The 24,727-nt window shown below is 40.2% G+C and overlaps 1 long non-coding RNA gene across 1 annotated transcript; it reads left to right on the forward strand.

Moving 5' to 3' along the window:
- The first annotated feature begins 1,000 nt into the window (after nt 1–1,000).
- On the forward strand, nt 1,001–23,240 carry LOC131083224 (uncharacterized). The gene is made up of 3 exons (XR_009114403.1): nt 1,001–1,111; nt 20,960–21,032; nt 23,102–23,240. It is a non-coding gene; the product is annotated as an uncharacterized LOC131083224 (long non-coding RNA).
- The last annotated feature ends 1,487 nt before the right edge of the window (nt 23,241–24,727 follow it).

Consider the following 24,727-nt stretch of genomic DNA (forward strand, 5'->3'; position numbering starts at 1 on the left):
CTTACTTTGTTACCAGGATGCTTGCAGTAATTCCAGATATAGCAAACATTATTGCATCCAAAATGGGATTTTACAGCTAAATGATGTAATCTGAAATGCTCTGAAAAACTGGTGCAACCTTTGATGAGTCCTGAGCAATTTGGGATTGTTCCCAGATGACAAAGCATAGTGTAACAGGGAGATGATTTTCTCCCACCAGTTAAGTCTCTTGCACTCAATGTAAAAGGATTTTTTTGGATGATGGAGTTTACAATCAGTGTTGAAGGCCACAAGGTGTAAGATACACAACTGTTGCAGAGCCCACCAGAATATTGTGTTCTCTATCTCTGACACTGCCATGCAGTGGCTGAGGTCCATTATTCCAATATCAGCTCATATGGACTCTGTTTGGATTTCAGAAAAAATAGTGATCAGATTATTAATGTGTAAATCAAGGCCATGAAGCTGAATGAGATGGGTACTTTGGGTTGCTACATTGCATTCTGACAAGGTTCAGCTACAAGCTGAAGGTTTTTGCTTTTAATAGCATATTGCAGCCAGTATGAAGGTGCATGAGCCATGCTGTTCATAAATACTAGTGTGTCATTATTTGATAAGTTTTTAAGTGGTCGCAGTGAAAATCTTGAGAATCATAAATAGAAAATTTTCTAGATTTTTAGGCAGTGATCATATTTTGAACAGCATGCTTCTAAAAACAAGCTCCAGACTTAGTCTTGGACATCAGTTAAACAGTAAGTGTTACCAGGCAGAAGATTTCATAGATGAGACCTTATTTTAAAATTGCCTTCACTTAGATCCATCATGTGTGGAATCCTTTGGTACTGGCTTCTGATGAGTGGGATGTGGTCTTTAACAACTCGTTGGGATTTTCAAATGCATCAGTTTGATGTATTTGCTAAACAAAAGTGGTGGCTGAAGTTTGACAAGTGCTTGTGTTCCTTGAGGCATGGAGAATAAAAGTAATTCTGAACAAAATTCTGTTCTTTATTTCAGTTTCCCTGATGACATGCAAAATCAGAATCTGTTAACCATTGGCTGTTCCAGATATGATGTCAAAGCCAACACGGGAAACTTGATGTAGTGTGGCTCAAAAGCAGAAGTATTTTGGTAAGTCACATAACATGCATTAAGTAGTTGAGAAAGTGATCATTCATTATAACACATATTTTTTTCTGCTCTTTGTACCTAAAATGTACTTTCAAGAAGCATTGCTAAAAAGCATAGTAGACTGTTCACATTTTGGAAAGTGTTTCTCCCTTCAGAGGCCTAGAAAACAAAACCTCCATATAAGGAAGGCTTAGAACATCCTGCCACAGCCTAACCTTGTGGAAAACTCCACAGAGCTTCAGCATGGCATACTGGTTTTGGTCAAGTGTAGCACAGTGCTCTTCCTATTTGTGCAACTTCCACCTTCTTTCAGAGTTATTAATTCACCTGTTTCAGTTAGAACATTTTTCATGGGAAGCCTGCATTACCTCAGCACATCAAGAGGAATACTCTCAAGTTCAGACAACATTGCAGAATATCATCTGCTTGAGGAGTTTTGCATTGCTTTCCAAAATACATATTGATTGCAGCAGAATTTAAATAAGTCCCAAACCAAAATATAACTCTTGTGTATTCACTATGTAAATATGATTTACAGGGTTTTAATCTCTTTCTTGAACCCTTGAACGCTTGGTTTTTAGGATGGTAATGATATGGCTGTAGTACTGTAAGTTCTTAAATGTACTGGTGCTATGATTCTGCATGCATGGTTCTTTTATACCTAGAGGACTCTTTAGTGCTGCTAATACATCTGACAATAGTGCTTGACTTTATTAAAGCCTACTAATGTGTTTACTTGGGGTTAAGTCACATATTTTCCCTTCCCACCAGCAGCAGTCAGCTCTGATGAGTATTTTTGCTTTCTTACATTAACACACATGTGTTACAGAATATCTGTGCAGGTGATTTAAAAAAAAAATAAAAAGGCTGCATAGCCCTTGGTGTCACTGGAAAGTAAATACAGGTGTGTACCCTACTCAGGTGAGGCTCTATATGAACATGTAGATGCATCTAAAGACAATTTCTGAAGAGAAAATTATCTTATTGTTGTGGGCTCCTGTCCCATTTCTATTAATGTCTGAGATTTGAGAAACAACTGAAACAGAAGCTGTATCCTTACTTTAATACCTGGGTGTGAGACAGAGCATGCCCTTTTTGAAGGAGTAACTCATATAAATTCTTATTTTACCACCAGAGCTCTTGTATATACCTCCCCATTTTTCCCCTCCCCATCCCCATTTTTCTCCCCAGAGTTTATCATCTTCTATTCAAGAACTGCTGTTCTGTATCCCAGTTTGGCCCAAGCAATAAGTAAATACTAATGATTTTCCCTTAATCATTGTATCTTGCTGCTGACATCTACATAAGGAACAGATGATGTCCAGTGGTGCACCACTGTCAAGGCATGGAAGAGTCTTCCTTCACTTTCTGGCCTTCCTGATGTTGTTCCAATTCCAGCTGACATTATATGTCCTCTGGACTCGATGCACATGCTGTTCCCTGCCTGTACATGTTTGATCTGTTTAATTAGAGCATGGAAGATATCTTCTGCACCCCAAAAAATACTTCTTGGCACTACAACTGGAGGAACAGGCATCCACCATAATCTGGGATACGACAAAAACAGCAGAGGCAGCTGAAGGAGGGATTCCCAAAATCTTGATGTATTTCTCATGGTACTTGCATGAGAAAAAAGCTTCTGCAAAATGGCTCCAAATGGATTTGTCTTCTGCAAGTGCAGAGCCTGGGACAGAATAGAAAACAGCTGTAACCCCTGCCTCAAAGAGGTGCAGTGCAGATCCTTTTCTTTAGGAATGCCATCCCAGAAAAGTTAATTGGGCCACTCCTGATCTAAGGTATTAGTATTTATTATCATGATTTTCTTCTCACAACCACACAACCACACATGAGCATTTACATTAGAAGTGCATCCAAAAAGGTCATAATTACTTAAATAAATAACATTGGTATTTTGCAAATGAGCAATTAAGTTATGAAAGAAGCCTCTTTTCATATAGCTGCTGGCTTTGATCCTTCTCTGCATTATTTAAGACCTAAGGCTCCAGAGTTAATTCCTGGTGTCAGACAGAGTGTAGCTCTGCTGTGCAGAGTGTTGTGTGACCCCCTGGACCAGGGGCAGGGCAGGCTGCAGGCTGATAACAGCACAGTCTATAACAGCAGGCCCTGCTCTTCCCTGGGCTGGAATTCCTTGCTTGTCTTTGCAGCTTCTGTCCGCTCACTCCTGTCCTTTCCTGCACAATCCCTTTGTGGGATTCCTCTGATTGCCTCTGATTCTTGCCACAAAAGTCTGTGGTCACAGCAATGTGCCCTCTGCAATGTTTGATTTCTGTCTTGGTTGGCTTTTCCAAGGTTCTCAATACATTTTCTGCCTCCTCTCCACCTCCTCATTTGTATCTTCAGGTCTGAAAACTGCCTGCACAATACACTTGACTGGGTATAGGTGCCATCATGTGTCACCACAGACAGGGGAGTGGTCTAAAAGCCAAGTGGAAATCTGCAGGTGGGAATGTCCCTTTGTATTACACTTTATCAGAAAGGGATTCCAGGAGTTTAAAAATAATTCCTGTTGATTCGAATTACATTCATTAAAAAAAAAAAAGAGTTAGTGTTTACTGTAAAGTTATTTTTTGACTACAGACTGCATAAGGAAGGAAACAAAATATTTGAGTTCTCTCTGTAAGGCAGCTACTTTCTCTGTGCCTTTTTCTTTCCTCTCTTTAATTCCCAATACCTCAGAGACACAGTTTCCTCCTTTAGCAGGGACTGTGACCTTAAAAATATCTTGCTCCAAAGTAAACACAGAAAAAACCTACTTCAATTGTTTCAAATATGTGGTAAGTAACCAAAACCATGTCCAAGCTGAAATTCAGAGTCTTTTAGAGCTGCATTTAGAGCTTTTTAGCCTTTGTGTTCAGGCTGCAGGCTGGCCTCTGTTTCCAAAGGCATTGGTAAATCTTGCAATGCCATTTCTAAGTAAATTGTCCCTGCCTTTACCACTCTTGCAAAATGTTTAGAGGAGACACTTTCTGTTTGGATGAGGGCCAAGTGTGGCACCCATCACCTATGGAAGTGATGATCCCAGGCTGCTTCCATGGCATTCTGATGGGTGGGACATCACAGCTGGAAGAGTTGGTAATTTATTGAGCAGAGAGCTTGTTTTGTCACTTTTGCTTCTAGCTGTAGGCTCTGTCCTTTGGTCCAGCTGCAGGAAGAGGAAGGCAGGACCCTTCTGCACTGGAGCACATCCATAGGGCTCTGCTGCCCTCACATCTGCCCACAGCTGGACCAGAGCTTGCAGTCCCTACAGAAATGTTTTCCAGGAACAGCCCTTGCCATCAGACAGATTTAGTGAACCAAGTCCTGACCTGCTCAGTAACAAGGCTGGTGTCCATGTGTTAAAGCAGCTGTGAACAGCTGTGCTCTGCATTTCACTTGGTATTGCCCTTGGTATTGTGTAACCAGTAAGGACAGAAGGACAGGAGAAAGGACATTCAGGTCTGCAAATTAAATCCCTTATGACAAGCAAGTATTGCAAAGGAGTAATTTCAGTGTCTGGCCAATGCCCTTGCGTGGAAAAACTGGTCAGGTCTTACAGTCACCTCTCCCTGGGCAGAATTGTCTCCTTACCTTGCTTAGGAGGGTTTAAAACTGGTACAGATGCAAGAATAACAGTCTATTGGTTCTCTCACAAACAGTCTGCTTGTGCAGACTGTCTCAAAACACAGGTATTGCCTTTACTTTTCATCTTGCAGAGGAGATCTTTCTATCTCTAAATATACCAGATAGATCTGTGTGTGTAGCAAATGTAGTCACTTAAATATTTTCCTCTGAATATAGTCTAAAAGTCTTCATTTATTTAGAAAAAATATGCATTACAGTGTTTTGAAGCCTGAGAAGAGGACTAAGAAACTTTTGATTAGCATTGACAGCTTGGTTCCTTTGGCGTAGGGGAAAGAGGAACAGTTGAAAAAGGAGCAGGGGGAAACCTTAAAAGAACATTTTATTTTTACTTTTCCATCTAAGATGCAGCAGGGTTTAGGAAGGTTTTTCTTAATCTGTTGTGTTATCCTGATCCACAGGGAACTCATTTTGAAATTAAATATGCCAAAGCATTTATGATTTACAAGGGGGGGTCGGGGGGAAGCCTTAAAAAATATCTTGTGTTTGATCTATTTGTCACTATGAAAATATTGACAAAAAGTAAAAGAATGGCCTTCATTTAGCTTATTATTCTTGGCTTATTTTAATGCTTTCTTATTAAGGGCAAACTCCCATTAAGATGTGAGATTAACTCTTTCACAGTTGCAAAGGAATAAAAAGTTTGACAATTACGTCAGACTGTAATCTATTCTGAAGTAGGTAATTCCTACTCAAAAATACAAAGTGTGGCTGAGAGAGACGCTTTTAAAATTAAAAACATGTATGGAATAAGCTGTGCAGAATTTATGCTGCAAAATATCTTCTGTGTAAAATCAGAAATGAGTGTTAATGACACAGTTCTTAAAGGATTTCAGAAAATAAATACTTTATGGGGGGAAAAAAAAAAAAAAAAAAGAGAGCCTGAAGTGTTAACTACAGAGCCAGCCCAAGGGTTCCTGGGGCCTTGGCTTCATCCTCTCTCAGAAGCTCTCTGTTTGTGGAGCGTGCTTTCCCTGGCAGTCTGAGAGCCCTCTGGGAGCCTGGTTTGAAGGACAAGTGCTCCCAAAATGGGCAAAGCAATAAAGAGACTGGAGTTGGTGCAGCACAGCAGCTGCTGATCCAGCCAGGCTGTGCCACTATCAATCTCCCCGGGAGCCCAGGGCTGGCTTTGGGGGCAGGCACTGTCACAGGAGTTAGAACTGGGTTGAGGTCTGTGCCAGAACTGCGCCTCAACACGTACCCAGAGTGGGGCCCAGGGCCCTGCCTGAGGTGGCAGCACAAGAGATCAGGTCTGGGCCCAGCCTCTGCCCTGCCACTCCTCCTACCTGTGCTCATTAGTTCCAAGGACTCTTAGGTAGCTGGAAACTCATTAATGCTGGCAGGAGAGTGATTACCTAGCTCTGGGTTAGTAATGCAATGCGTCATGTTGCAGAACAGCCAGACCTGAGGCTTAAGCTCTCTGTTATCACTTCAGAGAGACAGATGTTACTACTGCCAGCCCAGAATTCCTAAAAGAAAATGCTAATTTAAATGACCTACTCCGTTAAATTCCCGTTGAATTAGCATTAGTAATGAAAGTGGTTGCATTGTTATCACTGGAGTATCTGAGGAGGCTGTTGGCCAGAATGTCATATGAACAGGAATGTCTGCTGGGATATTTAATTCCATCTCCCATGACAATGTGCAATTGTTCTCTTTTGTACATCTTCTGTTAACTCTTAGAGGTCTGGGTGATGTTTTGGTATAGGCAGAAGTCCCTCCAGGCCAGCACAGAGTACACGTAGTGAAGTCCTTCTCTGAAGAATGGCAGTGTGCAGGGACAGCAGAGTTAGATTCACTGCAGTGAAATGAAATGTTCACAGTTTCCTTCCCAGAATTTCCCACCAGGCTCTGGTTATATCTGCAGCCAGTACATCTCCATGTCTCTGTAACCAAGAGAGAACTTTAGGATTGTTACTCACCTGATCCTGCAGAGACATCCCTCCTTGGAGGCTGTTTGCTCAGATGTGCAGGGGGTCCTTTGTGAGCCTCTCTCACACACATTTCACCTGATCTCAGATGTCTCAGTGGGTGCAGAGCTCTCAGCACTTAATGCTGTATCCTTGCAACACTTATATGCTGCATCATTGTGCTTTTATTGGAGCCCAGTCAGGAGACACAGGTTGGGATTGGTTTGCCATGGGGACCCAGAATTAAGTTAGAGGTGTAGGAGGTATTGGTAACAAAGCTTATAAAGGGCAGCACGCTTGTGCTTGGAGTTGTGAACCAGAAATACCACCTTCCCCACAAAATTCCTTTGGTGGGCAGGATTCTCTTTTTTTCCCTTTGGCTTCTTTTGTGTTGTAGTATTTTGTGTCTTTGGAGTTGTGGGGTGGATTTCTTTGTCTCAGGAACCAGCAGTATTTAAAATATAGGGGGACATTGCTTTATTAAAGCAATTCTTTCAGTTGTCACAGCAATTGGTCTTCCATAAATGATGAAGAAAGAAGGAATGTATGTAAAGAGATACATTAGGTAATAATGGTGAATACAGTTTTGCTTAAACTAACAAGGAAGCATTTTCTTAAACTAACTACAGCATTGTTGCTGTAGTTCATTTTATCCAGGTGATTTTTTACTTCAGTATTCTCCAGGTTTGCAATCAAAAACTGCAGCCCTTGTATGTTCACAGCTGTATCAATCCCACTTTCTCTTGTCTGTGTAACTAAGTTCCTCCATTAGGATATCTATTAGTCAAAAACAGACAGAGAAAATAATAAAAATACCAGATGTTAAAAATAAAAAAATATTATGAAATATATTGAAAATATATTGAAATATTATGAAAAGAATAAAAAACCCAGATGTGGTACTTTGTGATTCTTCCCAAAATATTTTTCTGCTCCTGCTTTCCCAAACTTCCCTCAGTCAGATGGGCAGAAATGGCAGCATACTGGGAATGGTGCTGTGCCCCCGAGGTCATCTGCCTGACTGTTTTATACAAATGGCTACTTTTCTTACAGCTTTGCTCAGTTAAAGGGTAATTGGAGACTTGGGGAGGCAGTGGTTATTATTCTAGAATCAGCATATGTGATTTCTAGTATTTCCAAGTGGCTAAGCACCAAAGAAGTGGAACCCCGAAGAAGAAAAGTGTGCTGACAAAATTTAGGATTTTTTTTCTCTTTCTCTAGGGATTTAATAGTAGAAACAAAATTCTTTACTGCTCAAAAAATTTCCTACACTTAAGAAAAAAAGCATGGCAAAGAAATGTGCCATAAGTAACACACTTAGTCTTTTTATTCCTATTCCCTGATTTTCAGTATGGTTTCTAAACCTTTTTCCCAATATTTGTGAGTTGGTTTTTAATCCTTATTCTCATCTGTCTGTAATCATCTCACTTTACCTTTCTATTTTTCTGCTTACAGTCCTTTTCTTTTGCTTCCTTCATGCCACTCTCTTAGGTAAGTCAAAAACATAAATGTGCCTCTGCCACCCCTCCCTACTGTCTTTATTTAAATTGAAGTGGAACTGGAGGCTGTGTAGACTTCTGCTTTTCCAATGTCAGCAGGTGAAACTTAGTATATTCTTCCCAGGAGCACATGCAAACATTTTTTTCCTAATCTTTGTCTTGCTGTGTTTAAGTTTGCAGCTGCTGGATTCCACTTTGAGTTTCAAGTTCAAAGGCATCCAGACAGTCTTTGTGAAATATCACAGAACCCACTGAACTTCACCTGGGTTTGCAGGGAAGTTTTGTCAAGCCACAAGTTTCCCACACTTCAGTGTAAAGCCTTGTGTTAATTCTTTTCTCCCAGCTCAGATTAGAGATATCTTAACTCTGAAGGATCACAACCTATAGGGAAATTCTTCCTAAACTCTGACCTGCTTTCAAGTTTGTAACAAAACTCAGAGTTTTTTCCACAATTTTGGGGGTTTGTAACAAAAGCAAAGGACAGCTGTAATCCAGGCTGATTTTAAAGCCATGGCTATAGAGATGGGTTACTGGAAAATGTATGTCAACTCTAGGCTAAATTCTTCCCTTTTCTGAGAACATTTTACCCTGCTGTCCCTGGGGGCTCAGAGTATTTTTCTTTTAACATGGTCAGACTTTCTGCCATTTCTTCCAAGGAATAAAGTTTCAAAATATTCTTCTTCTGACTGCTTTTCCAGGTAGCTGGTTCACTCTGCCACCTGCACTCAGGAGGGGTCACCCATCCTTGGCTTTTGAGGGCCAGCCCTGCCCCTTCAGTCACCTTTTCATGGTCCTTTGAATATCAAGTAGCAGCATCACACTGGAGAACAAGTGGAATAAAGGGAATAGAAATACTTTGGCCTAAACTCTTCTAGCTTCAGGGTGATCCTGTGTATTCAGTGTGCCTTTGTATAGGAATGTACCTCTCTTACCTTTTTTTGTTGGTTTCATTTCTACATTACGAGTCCCTCAAAACCAGAGCTGCATAAAAATTAATAATGATGATTTTTTTGCATTGTATAATTCCAGGGTGTTGGGGTTTTTTTACACCTATCAGCCTTTCCAAGTACACCACTAGCTCAGCTGCTTTTTTTATTCTGTTACATTATAAAAAACTAAACAAAATCCCCTCAGCCATTTTTTTTAATTTATACCATAGTTTTTCTGTGTTAGAAAGTTGTAGGTTTTTGGTTTTGTTTTTTAGGTGGCTTGTGTTTTCTTCTCCTCTCAGGAAACAGTGTGAAATCTCTAAATCTCTAAACTGGTAATTAGGCAGGTACCTAAATTTTTAATGAGTAGCATGTGCTTTGCAGTTTTTCCTGAAGATTTGCATATTTGTTTCTTAGGATCTATCAGGTGCTAATACTTTTACAAGGAGGCTGGTGGACACATACTTGAAGAAAATATGTGCTTATTAATTCTTGATGCTTTTTGCTTTTATCAGCTCTGCTGTTACTTTGTTCAGTTCTAGCTGTCCCTGGCTTATTACACACAAGACAGTGAAATCTGAATCAGAAGTCACTTGCAGAGATGGAGGTGCAGGCTCCATTCTTTGAGTGCTCATTTGCTGTTTATGTTGCAAGTGCTTTCAGAGCAGTGCAGAAGACTGTGAAGTTCCTGGGGCTGTAATAGAAAACATTGGTGCCTTGATTTTCAAGGGAAGAATGTGGTTAAGATTACAGTGACTGAGGCAGTGTCAATGGGTGGTCCTGAGTCCATGTGGCTCCCAGAAAAGAGTGTCTGCTCAGATGGGTGATGAGCTGCACTCACCACAGTCAAACAGCTGGGAAAGAGCTGTCCTGGACTATGTTTTTGTCTGCTCAGTGGCCAAATGCTGTCAGGTGGCTCCTCAGTGCTTTGCTATAAAATCAGATAAAGGGTTTGCTTAAAAGCTGGACCATCATAGAGCTGCATGCTCCTTTTGTCCCCTTGGGTCACTGCCTTTCCCTCAGCACAGTCCCATTGTCCTGTTCAGTGAGAGGTACAAAATGTCTGCCTCGCTCCCAGCGCCATTTTGTAGCCTGATTGTTGGATAATTAAGACTGTGAGAAGTGGAAAATAAACAGCATGGCGTGGGGGAGATTTCAAAAGGAGCACCAAATCTGCATGTTTTGTTTAGATGTTTAATTGTTGCCGACTGGCTGCATTTAAACAAGTGACTTTACAGTGTCTGGAAGAAAACAGGCTCCCAAATTTGAGGAGCTGACCTTGGGTAGGTGCCATCAACTGTTTTTTTCTATTGGCACAAATGTGCTGCTGGCAGGGTCTCCCTGGAGCTGCAGCCTCTCACCCAGCCCGGAGTCAGAACCTGCTCACTCTGTACTGGGCCACCAAATTATGGCAGTGTTGTGGTTTAACCCCAGGTGGCAGCTCAGCCCTGCTCCCTCCCCTGCCATGGGTTTGGGAAGGGTAAAAGTGAGGAAACTCATGGGATGATATAAAGACTAAAAGATAAACCAAAAATGTGTGCACAAGCAAGGCAAAGCAAGGCATTCATTCCCCTCTTCCCTTGGACAGGCAGGTGCTCAGCCATCCCAGGGAAGCTGGGCTCCATCTCAGCTCACAGGCTCTTGGGAACACAAACTCCATCTCTCCAAATGTCTCTCCCTCCCTCCTTCCCCAGCTTTGTATACAGGAGTGATGCTGTATGGGCTGGGATGTCCCTGTGGCCAGCTGGGCTCAGCTCTCCTGGATGTGCATCCTCCCAAGGCCTTGTGCCCCCCAGTCCTGTCCCTGGTGGGGTGGGAGAGGAGCAGGAAAGGCCTTGGCTCTGTGCATGCCTAAACTAAATAATAACTAAAACATCCCTGTGTTATCAGCGCTGTTCCAGTAAAAATCCAAAACACAGCCACTACCAGCTACTGGGATGAAATTTAACTTTAGCCCAGCCAAATCCAGTGCAGCCATTTATTCCAAATATTATTTGCAGCCCCTTCAATAATCAAGATTTGACTGAGAAAATATAGGATATTTAAAAATAAGAACCTTTAAAATAGCTGTAATTAAGCTTCTCCCATAGAGCAGCACATAACATTGTTCAGGAAAAAAAAGACACCAGGGTAGATTACAAACATGCTAAAATCAAACTAAAAATGTGTGATAGGAATTAAAGGGACACTGTGAAGTTGTTCCTGTCACCCTAGGGATGCAGTACCAGCTGTGTGAGGAGCAAAGTTAGTGGCATTTACTCTGTTTCTTCTTGAAATGCTCTGGTTTGTGTGTGTAACATGAGTACGGGCACTTTACATTCATAGGAGGGTGCAAATTCAAAGCTGTTTAGAATTCTGCAATATCTTAATGATAATAGTTGAACCCAGTATCAGAACAGTACTTCTATTTTTAAAATGCAATCAGTCAATCATTTTAATACATTGCAACCTTAGTGCCAAACATCTCAGAAAATGATGTCTATGGCAGTAAAAATAAAGCATCTGAAACCCTTCTGCAGAGTCATTCTTCCCTTTTTCCTTACCTAAGTACAGTGAAAGCTCAATGCTGCAAAAAATACCTGGAATTGCATAACAAGGAATAAATCCTCCAAACAAGACTGATTAGCAGGCAGGGATTGCCATCATGAACTGAGCAAGGAGGGACAGAGAAACTGCCCCACCTGACAAAAGTTCTCTCTAAAAATGAGGCATGTGCTGTTTTGTTTTGGGGTTTGGTTTTGACTTCTGAGGTGGGAGTTGTGTACTGCCTTTTAAGAGGGTTACAATGAAAATTGCTCCTTTCTGTTTACTTCTCAGGAAGGTGTCCCATGTCTACCATGCTTTTACAAAAAACTGTTCATGTAGAGGTGATTGAGGCTGTAGGTAATTCAAGTTCAGTTTCTGCCTCTGCTGCAGGGATTCACACAAAAGCACAAGAGAGTCTTGTACATCTGTTCCTCATCTGCAAAATAAGGATTAATGCTTCCTTATCATTAGTGCTTATAAATGACTTTGAAGTTCCTCCAGTGTGCTTCAAATATATCTGTTACTGTTGTTGGTTATAAAAATGTGAAATACATAACTCAGTCATGTTAACAGCCTAGTAACTGAGAGGATTTTTAACACAACTAGAATATAAAAGTATCAGCACCATATTCCAGCAAATAACCAGCTACAGTGAAAACATACCTGTACATCACCTCTGTTTTCACTTCCACATGGGTTTTCTCAAGGCTGAATTTTTCTGTTGGTTGCTTATTTTCTGAGACTGACCCTTAATCTTGTATTGATCAAAGGCTTTGCTTTTTTATATAGAATCAGCAAGAAACAGTGTTTTCAGTCCTGAAACTGGTAGGACCACTACATTGGACCAAGAAGTTAAAAATTAATTTCAACCATTCTTGTTGCCCCAAGATAAATAAAGGGGGAAATTTTGAAAGAGATTTTTGGTTTCAGTTGAACAGTAGCCTGCATAAATAGGTGTTTGTATAACAAAAAATAACTCAATGGAAGCAAGTTTAGTTGAGGTAAAATTGGAGCCAGAAGCACAGATGATCTGGACACAAATCATAGGTTACAGAGTTAAGACATCTGGATTTCTATTCAATCCTCTGAAGGTGTAACTAGGAGCTAATAAGGTTTGCTTTCTTCTTCCAGAAGAGTTTTTTAATGTGGTGTCTGAAATCTGGCTGCCTTAGGGGATTAATAAGTGTTTTTCCAATAATTCAAAATAATTGCCTTGAAAATACAAGGCAGTTTTTGATAGTCCTTCCTAACTTTATGCATTTATAGCAGCAATACTGTAACTTGTGATTTGCAGATGTGAGTGCATCCTTCCTAGGGACAACTGTCCCAGAAATTTTTGAGCCAAAATATTTGAGCCAAAACTTCTTTAAATCATTTACCTTGATATCTTAGGCAGCATCTAAAAGGATTTTTTTTTGAATTAGCAGTAGAGAGGGTTTTTATTTTGTGTCTGACCCAATAGGTCTCCTCCCCTTGCGTGTTTCATTTTGATGTTGATACACATGCTTTTGTAAATTATTGCACATTTTTATGTCAGATATATTTGTAAGTTTATATGGGTTTAGTTCACTGTGCTTATATGGCACAAATCAAAGATCCTCTTACAAGGTTTATGCCTAGTGCATCTTGAATTCATCCTGCTGTTCCATGCATTGCTTGAGTGGTTGAGGACAGAGTGCCACAGCAGGGAATTTTCAAATGTCCGATTCTCTTCTCACCCTTTTCTGAATAGGAGATGTTGGTTATAGGAAGGGCATGGCACTGAAAAAAACTTCAGTGGTATTTCAATATTTGAAGCACCATTTGCGCAAAATATACTATATATATAAATATATTCACAACAGAGTTGTTTTAAGCTCCAAAACACATTAATAACCTCTGTGAAAAATATCATATTCTTTCAGTAAGTTCTTGAGATTCTTTTTTCTTATTGATTTTTTTTTTATTTTGAAGTAAGGCCTTTCTCCTCTGAACATGAAGTAGTTCACAAGCTCTTATTTTGCCCAGTGTTTGGATACCCCCAAGGCAGTAGGAATACAAGCTTGTGCCAGATGAGTGACAGCTCTCATTCCTTTACCATAGTTAACAGCAAAGGTTCAGAAGTTGTCACACCAGCTTTCTAAACAGAATTCTAAACTTGCAGTGCCCATGTTTCCAGAAGCAAAAGGGCTTGCTAGCATTCAGATCAGCTCTGTTAAGCTTCTTGTGGTGCTGAATTTTCACTTGTCCATTTTGTGTCTGATTATGGCTTCTTGACATTACCATAGTCATTCATTTAAAAGATCTCAGGGAGAAAACCTCAAGAAAATGACAGTATTTTCAGGTCCTTACCATAGTTTCCCTTTGATTTTAGACACCTGTTTTCACCTAGCAAGAAGGGTTTTTAGCTTCTAATTTATTAGGTTGCACTTGTAATAACATGAATAGATTTACTTAAGATTTAGTCTGGTATCCTGCTACAGCTACAGACCTTTAAAAATTATGTTGCACACCACACTTCATACCTAGATTGATGGTTTTGGGGGGACAGCCCTTCCTGAGAGCATGTGTTATGAGAGAAGATAGAAATGAGTTATTTGTGTATTCCCACTTGCCTTATTAAAGCAGCCCTAAGTATTATGTTCCTGTCTTACTCTAGATATTGCACAGTACTTAGTCTGCTTACTTCATCAGTTACCATGCAGTGTGGAGAGCTGAACTCATGACAATCCTGTTCATCCTTTCAGTTCTAATACTTGGTAGTAGGTTATGTTTATGTTAGAAAGATCATAGTTTTTCTCACATGAATTACCAAGTACATGAATGTTGTAATTGTTATTCAGAGCCTAGATGATTCATTATTGATAGAAAGGGCTGTTCATTTGGAATGTTCAGTGTTACAGTTGTCTTTCTGATTAAAATGATTTGGGGTTTGGTTTCCTTTTCAGCAACTAAGGATCATTCTAGCAAAAAATATTGGTGATCCACAACAGGGCACTCTCCATATCAAATATATGGATTACAAAGTGTTCTAGGATTATCATACCCCCATATGTTCTTAGAGGATAAATTACTACCCTGTAGACTTGGTTATGTCTCAGCTTATCACTCACATTTTGTTTAAGAGTGTGTGACTTTTTTGTTTGCTTTTGTAAAGGTGCTTTCTGTGCACTGTTGATGCTGCAAGACATAGAAATTAGGAGACTTGTATATTAGCACTTCCACAGCACAATAAAAGATTAGGGAAAATGTGTGTTTGCTAGCAGAACTGGTATCCAAAATTTATGCATGTATAACATATGGAAATACAAGGAAAATATTTAAAATACAAGGTAATAGTTAAATGGGAGGGGGGGAGTTAAGCTTTTAGATTTCTTAAGTATTTATATCTTTCAATATTTGACTTGCTGTATAAATTGGGGGGTGTTTATTTGGAATTGTTTGGGTTGATTTTGTTTGTTTCAGGTTTTGGTGGGTTTTTTGTAGGGGTTTATTTTGGTTTTGCTTTGGTTTGGTTGGTTGGGGTTTTTTTCTTCTTTTACTTGCTTGCATATGTATTGTACAGGCTCTGACTTTCTGGCCAGAGCAGACAGAATTACTTGATGCTGAGAACCTTGTTAATTTTATGGCCCATTTTCACATGGAGATCAGCTTTTATTTCCCCTCTCAGTCTTTATTCTTGATTCAGTTGTTAGTAAGGTTTACTGAGCAAAAACACTGGGTGTATTATGGGAAGAAATCTAATCAATGCAGCACCAAGGGACAGTCCTTCAGAGTCCTCCCTGTGGCTGTGAGCCAGCCTGGAGGTTACTACGAGGTTACTCTGTCTGACTTGAACCAAAATACCCATCTACTTCTGAAGAGGCTGCCGGCCACCCCCAGCACGTGGAACAGAACCCCCATTAATATGAGCTCCCAATATATGTATCCACCTGTTGTAGCAGCCCCAGCACGGAGGCTGTGTTTCCTATTTTAAACCCTTTGCGTGGCTGTCTGCATTCCCTGCTGTCTGCAGTTGCTGTGGAGCTGCAGGGCAGCTCCCAGGCGGTACCTTCAGGGAATGCAGGACCCTAAAGAAAGTGGTGGCAGATGTCAGTGGACCTTGCCAAATGCTAGCTTTCAACTTAGATTGTCTGAAAGATTCACTGACTAATCCAGACTGTGATACAGAAGTATCCTCATTAGTCATGGCTTTAAGTGTGCATTTCTTTAATGCCTGCTCCTTTTTCAGGTATTGATGCAGAGAATTGCATTGACACATGTGTAGGAAATCTTTATTTGTTTTGCTTCCTAGCAAACCCCAGCCCTGCAGTATGCAGAGTTTAACTCTTCTTAGAGTTTAATTATTAGAAAGATACAGCACTTCCTTAGGGCTTTTACCTGTTTTGGCTCTGAGTTCTAATAAATCATTTGGCAGCAAAATGACTCTAAGATAAACTTCTCCCCTTTGATGAAATATTTGTTCAGCACATTCTGCAGTATGGTTTATGTCAAGAGTTACACGTCTTCCTTGTTAAAGACAAGAAACAAAGAATCAAAACCATTATCAGACACCACTGCTGATTCAGCAGAGGCACAAAAACTTCACATATCGAGTAAGCCATATATTTTCTGGCCACCTCACTTGGTTTTCCTGACAAACACATTAGGAACTGCCTGTGAGTACTTTTAATTTTGTGTAAAGGAGCAGTAAGCTCTTGAGGAAAGTATACTGTTCCCCCAAGCTGGTCCTGAGGAGCCTCAGGTGCTCCTGCTTGCACACAGGTGGTTTCCAGGGAGCACCCTCCCCTTGGTTCTGTGGCTCCTGTTGCACTATAAGTGGACTGAAATATCTGCACGCAGGCACACCTCATTGGTAATGCCTGCATTTTGGTTTTGTTTCTTAAAGTTTTCCATGGAAATTTCTGGTAAGGTATGAATCCTAGCCCCAGGTATTGATGGCTAAGAGGAGGCTGCAGTTCCAGTGGCAGTGAGTTGCAGTGAATCAGAGACTGAAGGAGCTTCATTAGCTCTGCTTCAGCTTCAACTCTCCTCTGTCTGCAGTGATGTGCTTCCTGCCCATACCATGTTGCAGCTTTTGATTGTGAATTGTAGCCTGAGAAGCATGTGGCAGTTTCAATAGGCATGTATGTTAAACAAAACTTTGAGAGAAACAGTCTCCTCAGTTAAAAATCATAAGAACATAAGAATTCTGGAACAGAGAAGGGACCTACTATATTGTTTCTAGCAGTGATGAGTAGTCTGTGCTTTGGAAAAAATACAAGTGCTAAGTATATGGAATAAATAGGCAGAAGTGTTGTGGTTGATGAACTCATGTGGAAAATCCCCCTGGACTGCAGGTGCATCAGGACAGAGAATTCTTAGGCAAAATCCTGGATTTGTGTGGTTTGATCCACAGTCACATATTGGGCATAGGGACCAGCCACAGCACAAACACCTGACAAGTCTGGGACTAAGCCCAGGGGTTCCAGCCATTTGCAAATAATCTATTTGTGAGGGCATTCATCTTCAGTGACAGTAAGTACAAGAATGTTCAAATGCAATTAATTACTAACTTATTATAAATAACTTTAGTAACCTGCTTCTTTCAATAATGGATTTTATTTGTCTGGGTTCTTTTTGTATTATTTCAACATAAACCCCATTTCTTTAGCCTTTGTAGGTGTTGGACTCGATGATCCTTGTGCATCCCTTCCGACTCAGCATATTATGTGATTCTGTGTTTGAGGACTTGGACTGTAGAAGTTATTTTCTGTTGTTAGTTGAAGTGGCATCATGTCACAAAAATTTGCATTTTGCACAGAAGTGTTTTAGTAAAATTGCAGTCAGGCTGTAGAGCTTATGGGGACAGGAAATAACTGTAGTTATTACACCTCAAATACTAATCTTTTGCAAAGATTAAGTATTCCAGAAAAGGTTAATAGCCAACACTTTCCTAAAATGCGACCAGTGGTGCTATTTCATGGAGATCCTATTTCAGTGGGATTCCAGTCAGTCATGTTGTTGGATGGGGGATTAATCAATCAGAAGGATAATTTCTCCTTTCTTCCCACAAAGGAAACATCTTGCATTGCTCAACACTGAACTGGGGTTTTCCATTTTGGTAGACACCAAGTGTCAGTTCTACATGTGGTGCTCAATACTGTACTACCATCATGATGTGTGAGAGTATTGTGTCAATAATCATGAGTTAAAGCAGCAATCCTGTTCTATTGCCACCTGTCATGGTGAAGGGTGGCTTATGCCATTGGCCTTCAAAAGTTCATACCAGGTTAAGCTGAACCCACATTTGATTTCCATTGTCAGTCTTTAATGGCTGAGGTTATCGCTAGTGCCCTTTCTTGGTGCACTGCATTAGTGAGGAACCACCAGTTCTGGGCCAAAACTAGATGTAGGCTTGAGCTTAACTGTCGTGGTGTGTAAGTATTAAGTACAAAGGAAATTCCACACTCTTTTCTAGACCAGCATTATCATTAGTTCTCTGACTGGGTCACTTGGCTGCCTCAAAGACTGTAGTTAACATGTTCCTGCTATTCACCTCTTTCTGCTTTTACTCACAACATTCAAATACAGTTCTTGCTAAAGAAGATCATGTTTGTTGTTTGGGAACAATATCCCTGATGTTCAGTAATGCCCCCTTTCAGAGTAATCCATAAACATATCTTTAATTTGAGTTCCATATTTCAGCAAGCCCTTGAAGGCCCTGGAGCACAGGCATTGTGCATTTCAGGATGAAAGTTTAATATGATGTTTCTTGTTGTGCATTCTCGTGTTTCAACAGAAATGTATCTGGCAACTGTTGCTCTTCTCTCGCCAGTCTAAGAGAGAGGGCTTTTTTATTAACCTCTCTGGAGAAGAAATTTAATAAGACCCAGTCATGAAAACACTGACATGACTGAATAAAATCCTTCATGTCTAAACATCTGCAGGATTGTTGCCTACTGTAATAATGGAATAGTCTGAAAACCATGTCTATAAAATCTCAGTGTGGCACTGTACCAGCACATGCTCTTCATACAGTCTTAAGGCTGTCAAGTTTGAAGAGTTTCTTTATCTGTACCATTTCTATCCCATCTTGTGTCTGGACTTTTTTCTGCCTGTAGGTTCCCATTGGCCAGATGTGTGACTAAGACTAAAGATTATTTTTGTGTACATTTTTGTACAGTACCTATATTCTCTTTTAAGGAAAAATATACACATGCATTTTTCTTCTCTATTAATAAACTGAGTGACAATTTAAAATAAATTCTTTCAGCTGTTCAGAATGGTACACAGATGTACTGGCACATTTCAGAGTGAGTTAAATAGAGAGCACAGCATTACATCACCTACAGAGCTGAGGAAGAGGAGGTGGTCTCTGAACACTAAAGCAAAACAAAGCAGTGCCAAGGTGGTGGCTTTGAGAAAGATAAACCAGACTGTTACCTGTCCTTCTAGATGATGTGGGGAACTCTGATGCCTCACTGCCTTTCATTTCAAAGCCAGGTATCATCTCACAGTGGGTAACCCAACCCCAATTTTTAGGATACTTAAGTCTTTATAGGACTTTGCTCTCAGGCTTGGCAGTGAACAGAATATTCACTTGCATTTACATCTAATTTAGGTGCATGTGTAGGTAATTGTTATTCCTAAGCTGCTGCTATAGAGAGAGAAAAAAGAGGCTCCTAAGGGGTTGGTTCAGGGTATGTATGTTAGAGATGTACTGCAGATTTCTTTCTGAAGGACCCTCTCTGTATCTGGACACTGTATGATCCTGTCACCTTTACTGGGACAGTAAAAGTGAGCTGTATCCTCTCTCTGTCTCTGCCTTTCTGTTCTGTAAACAAAGGCATTACAAAGGCGTTTTTCTCCTGTGAGGTTGGGGGATAACATTCAAAAGGAGTTCTGAAGCACGTGGATATTATGGTGGTCAAAGAGTGAGGAATGCCAAAATGGGAGGTGTCTTTTGTTGGAGGAAAGAAAGCATTATTCCAAGAAGATTGACTTGGAATGGACTGTTACATGTATACAAATTTTGAGGCTTTTGTGGAGAAAAGTAACCTTTCTTAATGAAACAGCAGCAGAATTAGCTGGGGGAAAAAGTAGAAGCAGTAAGAAGTGAATAGATTCAGTATTTGATGTGATGAGAGAGAACAATCACAGCATCACTTCTTTGGGATGACCCAGAGTAATTTATGTGCAGTGTGCGAGGGATGAGGCCCAGGTAACTGCACTGTGAGTTCAGCCAGCACCATGAGGAAGAGTTCCAGAGGTGGGACAGGGGTGGAACCCACAACCTTGGTGTTATCAGTACCATGCCCTCAAGCCCATTCCAGGGTCAGTCTCAATTATGAGAGGGTTAACATTTCCTGAATATTTGTTCCATTACAGGTGGTGTTCCTGCACAGTTTAAGTGGATATAATTGTTGAGAGGGCTAATGTTTACTGAATACTTGTTCCACTAAATTTCGTGTTTCTGCATAGCTTTTGTGGATACAGTTGTGACAGGGTCACCATTTCATAGTATTTGTGCCATTAGAGTTGCTTATTGTGGCCTTTGAGTGTCATTATGGCTTTTGAGTTTTATTATGGGCTTTGAGTGTTGTCTCACCCTAATCCACACTGGGGGGCTCTGTGAATCTCAGCTCCTCTCCCCTTCTCATAGTGGGGACATGAGGGAGTGGTTTTTTTAGGTTCCCCATAGTTCTATCACCATCACAATGCAAGAAACTAGGATTTTTTTTTTTTCACTATACTGTATGTATTTTTATGTGAGATAGTAATTTCTGTACTTGACTATGATTACAAAGCATATGTGAAGATATTACTGACACAAATGCATTATCAAAAGTGTTAGTGTCCCTGGCTGCTGAGACTAAACTGCTGAATGCTACATTTTAGGAATGATTTATACCTGATGTATTGATGTCCATGACTGGTCAATTAATCTGACCACAATTAATCTTTCTACGGGTGATTGGTATAGTAATTTTAAAGGTCTGAAAATAAGGATGATATTTTGGGGTAAAGGTTGAAATATTTTTATCTGGTAACTTTTCTTTAAACTCACTTGGCTATGAAAGCAGAGGAAACTTTTTTCACTCAAAGCTTTCAATGTTTGCAGCTATTAAATTGACTGGTCTCAGGAACTTGTCATAGTGCTTCCCTGAGGGTAAAGTCATCCCTCCACAAAGTGCCATTCATGCCCTACTTACCCTCAATTAAGGCTTCCAAAATAAGTTTTGGGACTCTGGCCTTCTTCTGAAACAGAATCCTCACCTGTAGAAAAGACTTTGAAAGGTTGTATTTAATATCTGTATGTCTGTTGCTCTCTTTTTCCATCATAAGGATGACACAATTTTTTTTTCTTTCTCTCTTTTTAGAAACAGAGAATTACTTACTGGAGAAGCAAGTTAAAAACTAAAGAAGTGAAGATTGGTCATCTCTGCAGAGGAAATTACAAGGTATGCATAGTAATCACACTGGAGATGCATTTCTTGCTGGTGCTTAGGTCTTCATGGTACATTACTTGTGGCAATAAAGTTTAAAAATAGTCCTCAGAAACATTGAAAAGATGTTCAGAAAAGTACTTTTTTCTTCTGTGTGCTTCCCACACTAAGCAAAGCAAATATTTATTTGGTTATAAATACCTTTGAGATGCACCTTTAAACTCATTACTATGCTGAATTTTAGCTGTGTTTCTGCAGGTAAATGGCAATCACATTCAATGAATTGGTTTTTTGGCTGAGGCCAGTAAAAACAACTCTTCTCCAACAGTAAAATAGAAATCCCTCCAGATACTATCAATGGTCATTCTTGAGACTTAAAGTGCTTGTTTCATGGACTCATTTAATCACTGTGTGCTTGGTTCAGCAGTGCTACTGTTTTCTCTTCCTCATTTATTATCATCGCAAGGAGATGCACTTAGAACCTGTTTTGCACTGCATTTGAAGAATATATCCTTTCACATTTGTCATCCTGAAAATTTGTAACTTCAGGGATGCAAAATCAGCACTACTAACAACTCATGCCTCTCAAATATTTTATGTAAAGTGAATGCTTAATATTTATCCAGTGACTGCTCAGTGACCAGCACAAGGCTATCTGCCACTTAAGTCCTGAGGTTAAATGTTACTTCAGTGATGCATAAAATTTGTATTGACCATCTGCCCAGCACTGAGTTGAACCCATTAATGAATAAGCCTCACAGTATCACTGTGAGATAGGGAATTATGATCTCCATTTAACAAGTGATAAAACTGAGCCCCAAGGGTAACCACTTCAAATCCTACAGGATGTGTGTAATAGAACTAGCAAGGAAGCCCAGCTCACCTGACCTGCTGTCCTTCTACTTGGGCACCCCTGCCCCTGGTGTCCTTTTCACCATGTTCTGTTAGCAGCAGCTGTACACTCTTTATGCACAGTTTCAACCGTCAAATTCTGCTGCAGAGAAACTTAAAACACAGCTGATGTGACCTGTGAATCCTTCTTGTACATAAAGAACATCATGAGACACAAGGCACAAAGGCAGCACAAACAGCACCAGATGGCCTTCAGAACTGGAGCAAGTCAGCACAAAGTGACAACAGGGAGAGCTGTTGTTGTGACCTCCCTCTCTAATTTTTTGCCTAATGTTGAGAGGAAGACTATGCAGAGCTTCCTCTGCATAGTACAGAGAGGAGTTGCTGGTAGAGGGCAATCAGTGCTTTGCCTTTTGTAATCTTGCTCAACATTTCTTTGATTTCTTTAGTAAATGTCAGGTCACATGCTTGCATTCTAAAGCTGAAGTATAAATCATCTTCTCAAGTGACAGAAACTGTCATTTTTCCTTGCAAAGTATTTTTCTAACTATGTCTTATGTAACTGTTACAGTTGTTGACATTTTTCTTAAAAGCCCTATTGGTTTGACACTCAGGATTCAGTATAAAGCTATAGACTTGGAAAGAGAATTCTTCTGCCTTTGTTTGTATCTCTTTTCCTTACCCATGAGCTGAAGAAAGAAATATTATGCAACTCTGAGTCATGCTGTAGAAAGGTGCTGTATTTTTAATATCATTAGAATTTTAAAAGAAGGAGAAAGATAAACTTTAGCATAGGTGAAACCAAGAGTTAATATGCTTTAATTATAGAAAGTGGCTATTAAATTTTGATGGGATGCTATGACTGATACTTCAAATAAAATGTTGATGTGGCGAAATGGGGAGTGTTGATAATGAGTTGAGTACTAGAGAAAGGATGTTGATTTTTATGGAAAATATATCTATAAAAAATACATGATCCTCAACCAGAGATATTCTTGTGGAGGTATCCATAGGAAAGAATCAGAGAATAGACTTCTTCTGTCTGCCTTGGCTTGTGTCTACAAGAACACAGCCCTGTATAGCTGTGTCTTGGCACAGATACACGCTGAAAGTACTTGCCCACATGAGATATTTTACTGTGCCCAACTTAGGGGTGATACTGATTCCTGCCCAGCTTAAGGGTGATACTCTAGCATTATTAATCTGCTTTCCCTACTCTTTCATGCCTGCAGAAAAAAAACTATTGATACATTCCTGACAGGTCTTTCTCAGAAGAAACAGCTGCAGAATGTGGATGAATGAATCAATTGTGTGGAATTCCTATTGGCAAGACCTTAGACCCTCGACTTCTGCTAGATCCAGCTGAGTGATCAAAGAGAGAACTTTTGCAGGTATTTCATGTCTTCACCTGTACTATTCTCACCTTAATGAGAAGCAAATTATTTTAGAATAATAAGTTCAAGAAACACTTGTGTTCCTTCTGGGGGAATGCTACAAGGGTGATCTGGAATGCCAGGAGCTTCGTCTTGAGTGGGCCCATTTGTCCTACTGCATCCAAGTCCTATGTTTTAGTTAAATTTTAAGCAAGCTAGAGACCTTGATGGTAAATGCAGGGTATTTAAGACACATATAGGACTTTGAAGATGCTCTATGTCTGTACTGACATAGTTTTCATCTCTCAAAACCAGCATCTGAATTGTTTGGTTAAGTATGCTGTGGCTGTCAAATAGTGCTGAATCTAGAAAGCAAAGTCAGATCTTGATCTAAACATCTCTTCTTTATAGAGAGATACTATCTAACAGGCTTCACAGCAAACAATTGAACTCAATACAGACATGTGCTAGAAGGGACACTATTCCCTGTTAAGAGGAGTGAGAAGTGCCCTCCTCATTCCCATAACTAACAGCCAGACTCCTCACTGAGTTTTGAGCAACCCTGGCATCTGTGGCACCTTGTGATCATGACTTTGGGGTTTGTAGAATCCCAGTTCCCTTCCTGTCAAAGCCAGAAGTAGGAGGAGGTCCCTGTGACACATGTGCCCTGAGTCAGTCAAATGATCTTAGCACTGAAGCTTCTCAGAGCTGGTTCATGGGCATTACAAACTTGTTCTCCTCAGAACACAGAGGAGAAACACAATATTTTACAGGTGAGGAAGTGAAGCCCAGCTGTGAATACTTTAAGATGCATAACCTCAACAGATAGGGATGGATCTTTAGAAGTGTTCACATAGGTCAGCTTGTAACATTTCCAGGGAGACTGACAGCCAAGTTGCAGTTTGCCTTTGAAAAGTCTAATGAGTTATTTTAGCATCTAAAGAAGCCAGAAGAACTGAGCTTATTTTTCTAAAAACTTGACCCAAGTATTTGCTCATGATCATGAAAGAAATATGTGATCCAGTTGGTAAATTAATCCAGCTCATTTAAATTTCTGCATACCCAAAGGACTTTCCTCTCTCCCACCTTGCTCACTTCCCTCTTCCAAAGATTTTTTTGCTGAGTACTTGGAAGGCAATGCAGCTCTTCTATGCTAATTAAATCTTTCTTTCTCTTACTGCCAGCTGTAACAGAGGGAAAATCCCAATAGGACTGTCAGAGAGCCCTGTTGTGCTCATTAGAGCATACTGAGTCTGGAACCCTAAAGTCTCCAAAGGCTCACTGGATAATCTCTTTTTTAAGACCTCTGTGGGTACCAGTTACTTCAAATAGCAAACCACTGTCAGGTCTCAGGAATCTGCAACAGCAGGGATCTCCAGTCATTGGATAAAACAACTTAAAGAGAAGGTTCTGGGACCCCTTCCAGTGCCAAAGGGTCTCCAAGAGAGGTGGAGAGGGACTTGGGAAAAGGGCCCGGAGTGACAG

Source organism: Melospiza georgiana, chromosome 4 (genome assembly GCF_028018845.1).
Source record: "Melospiza georgiana isolate bMelGeo1 chromosome 4, bMelGeo1.pri, whole genome shotgun sequence".
NCBI lineage: Eukaryota > Metazoa > Chordata > Aves > Passeriformes > Passerellidae > Melospiza > Melospiza georgiana.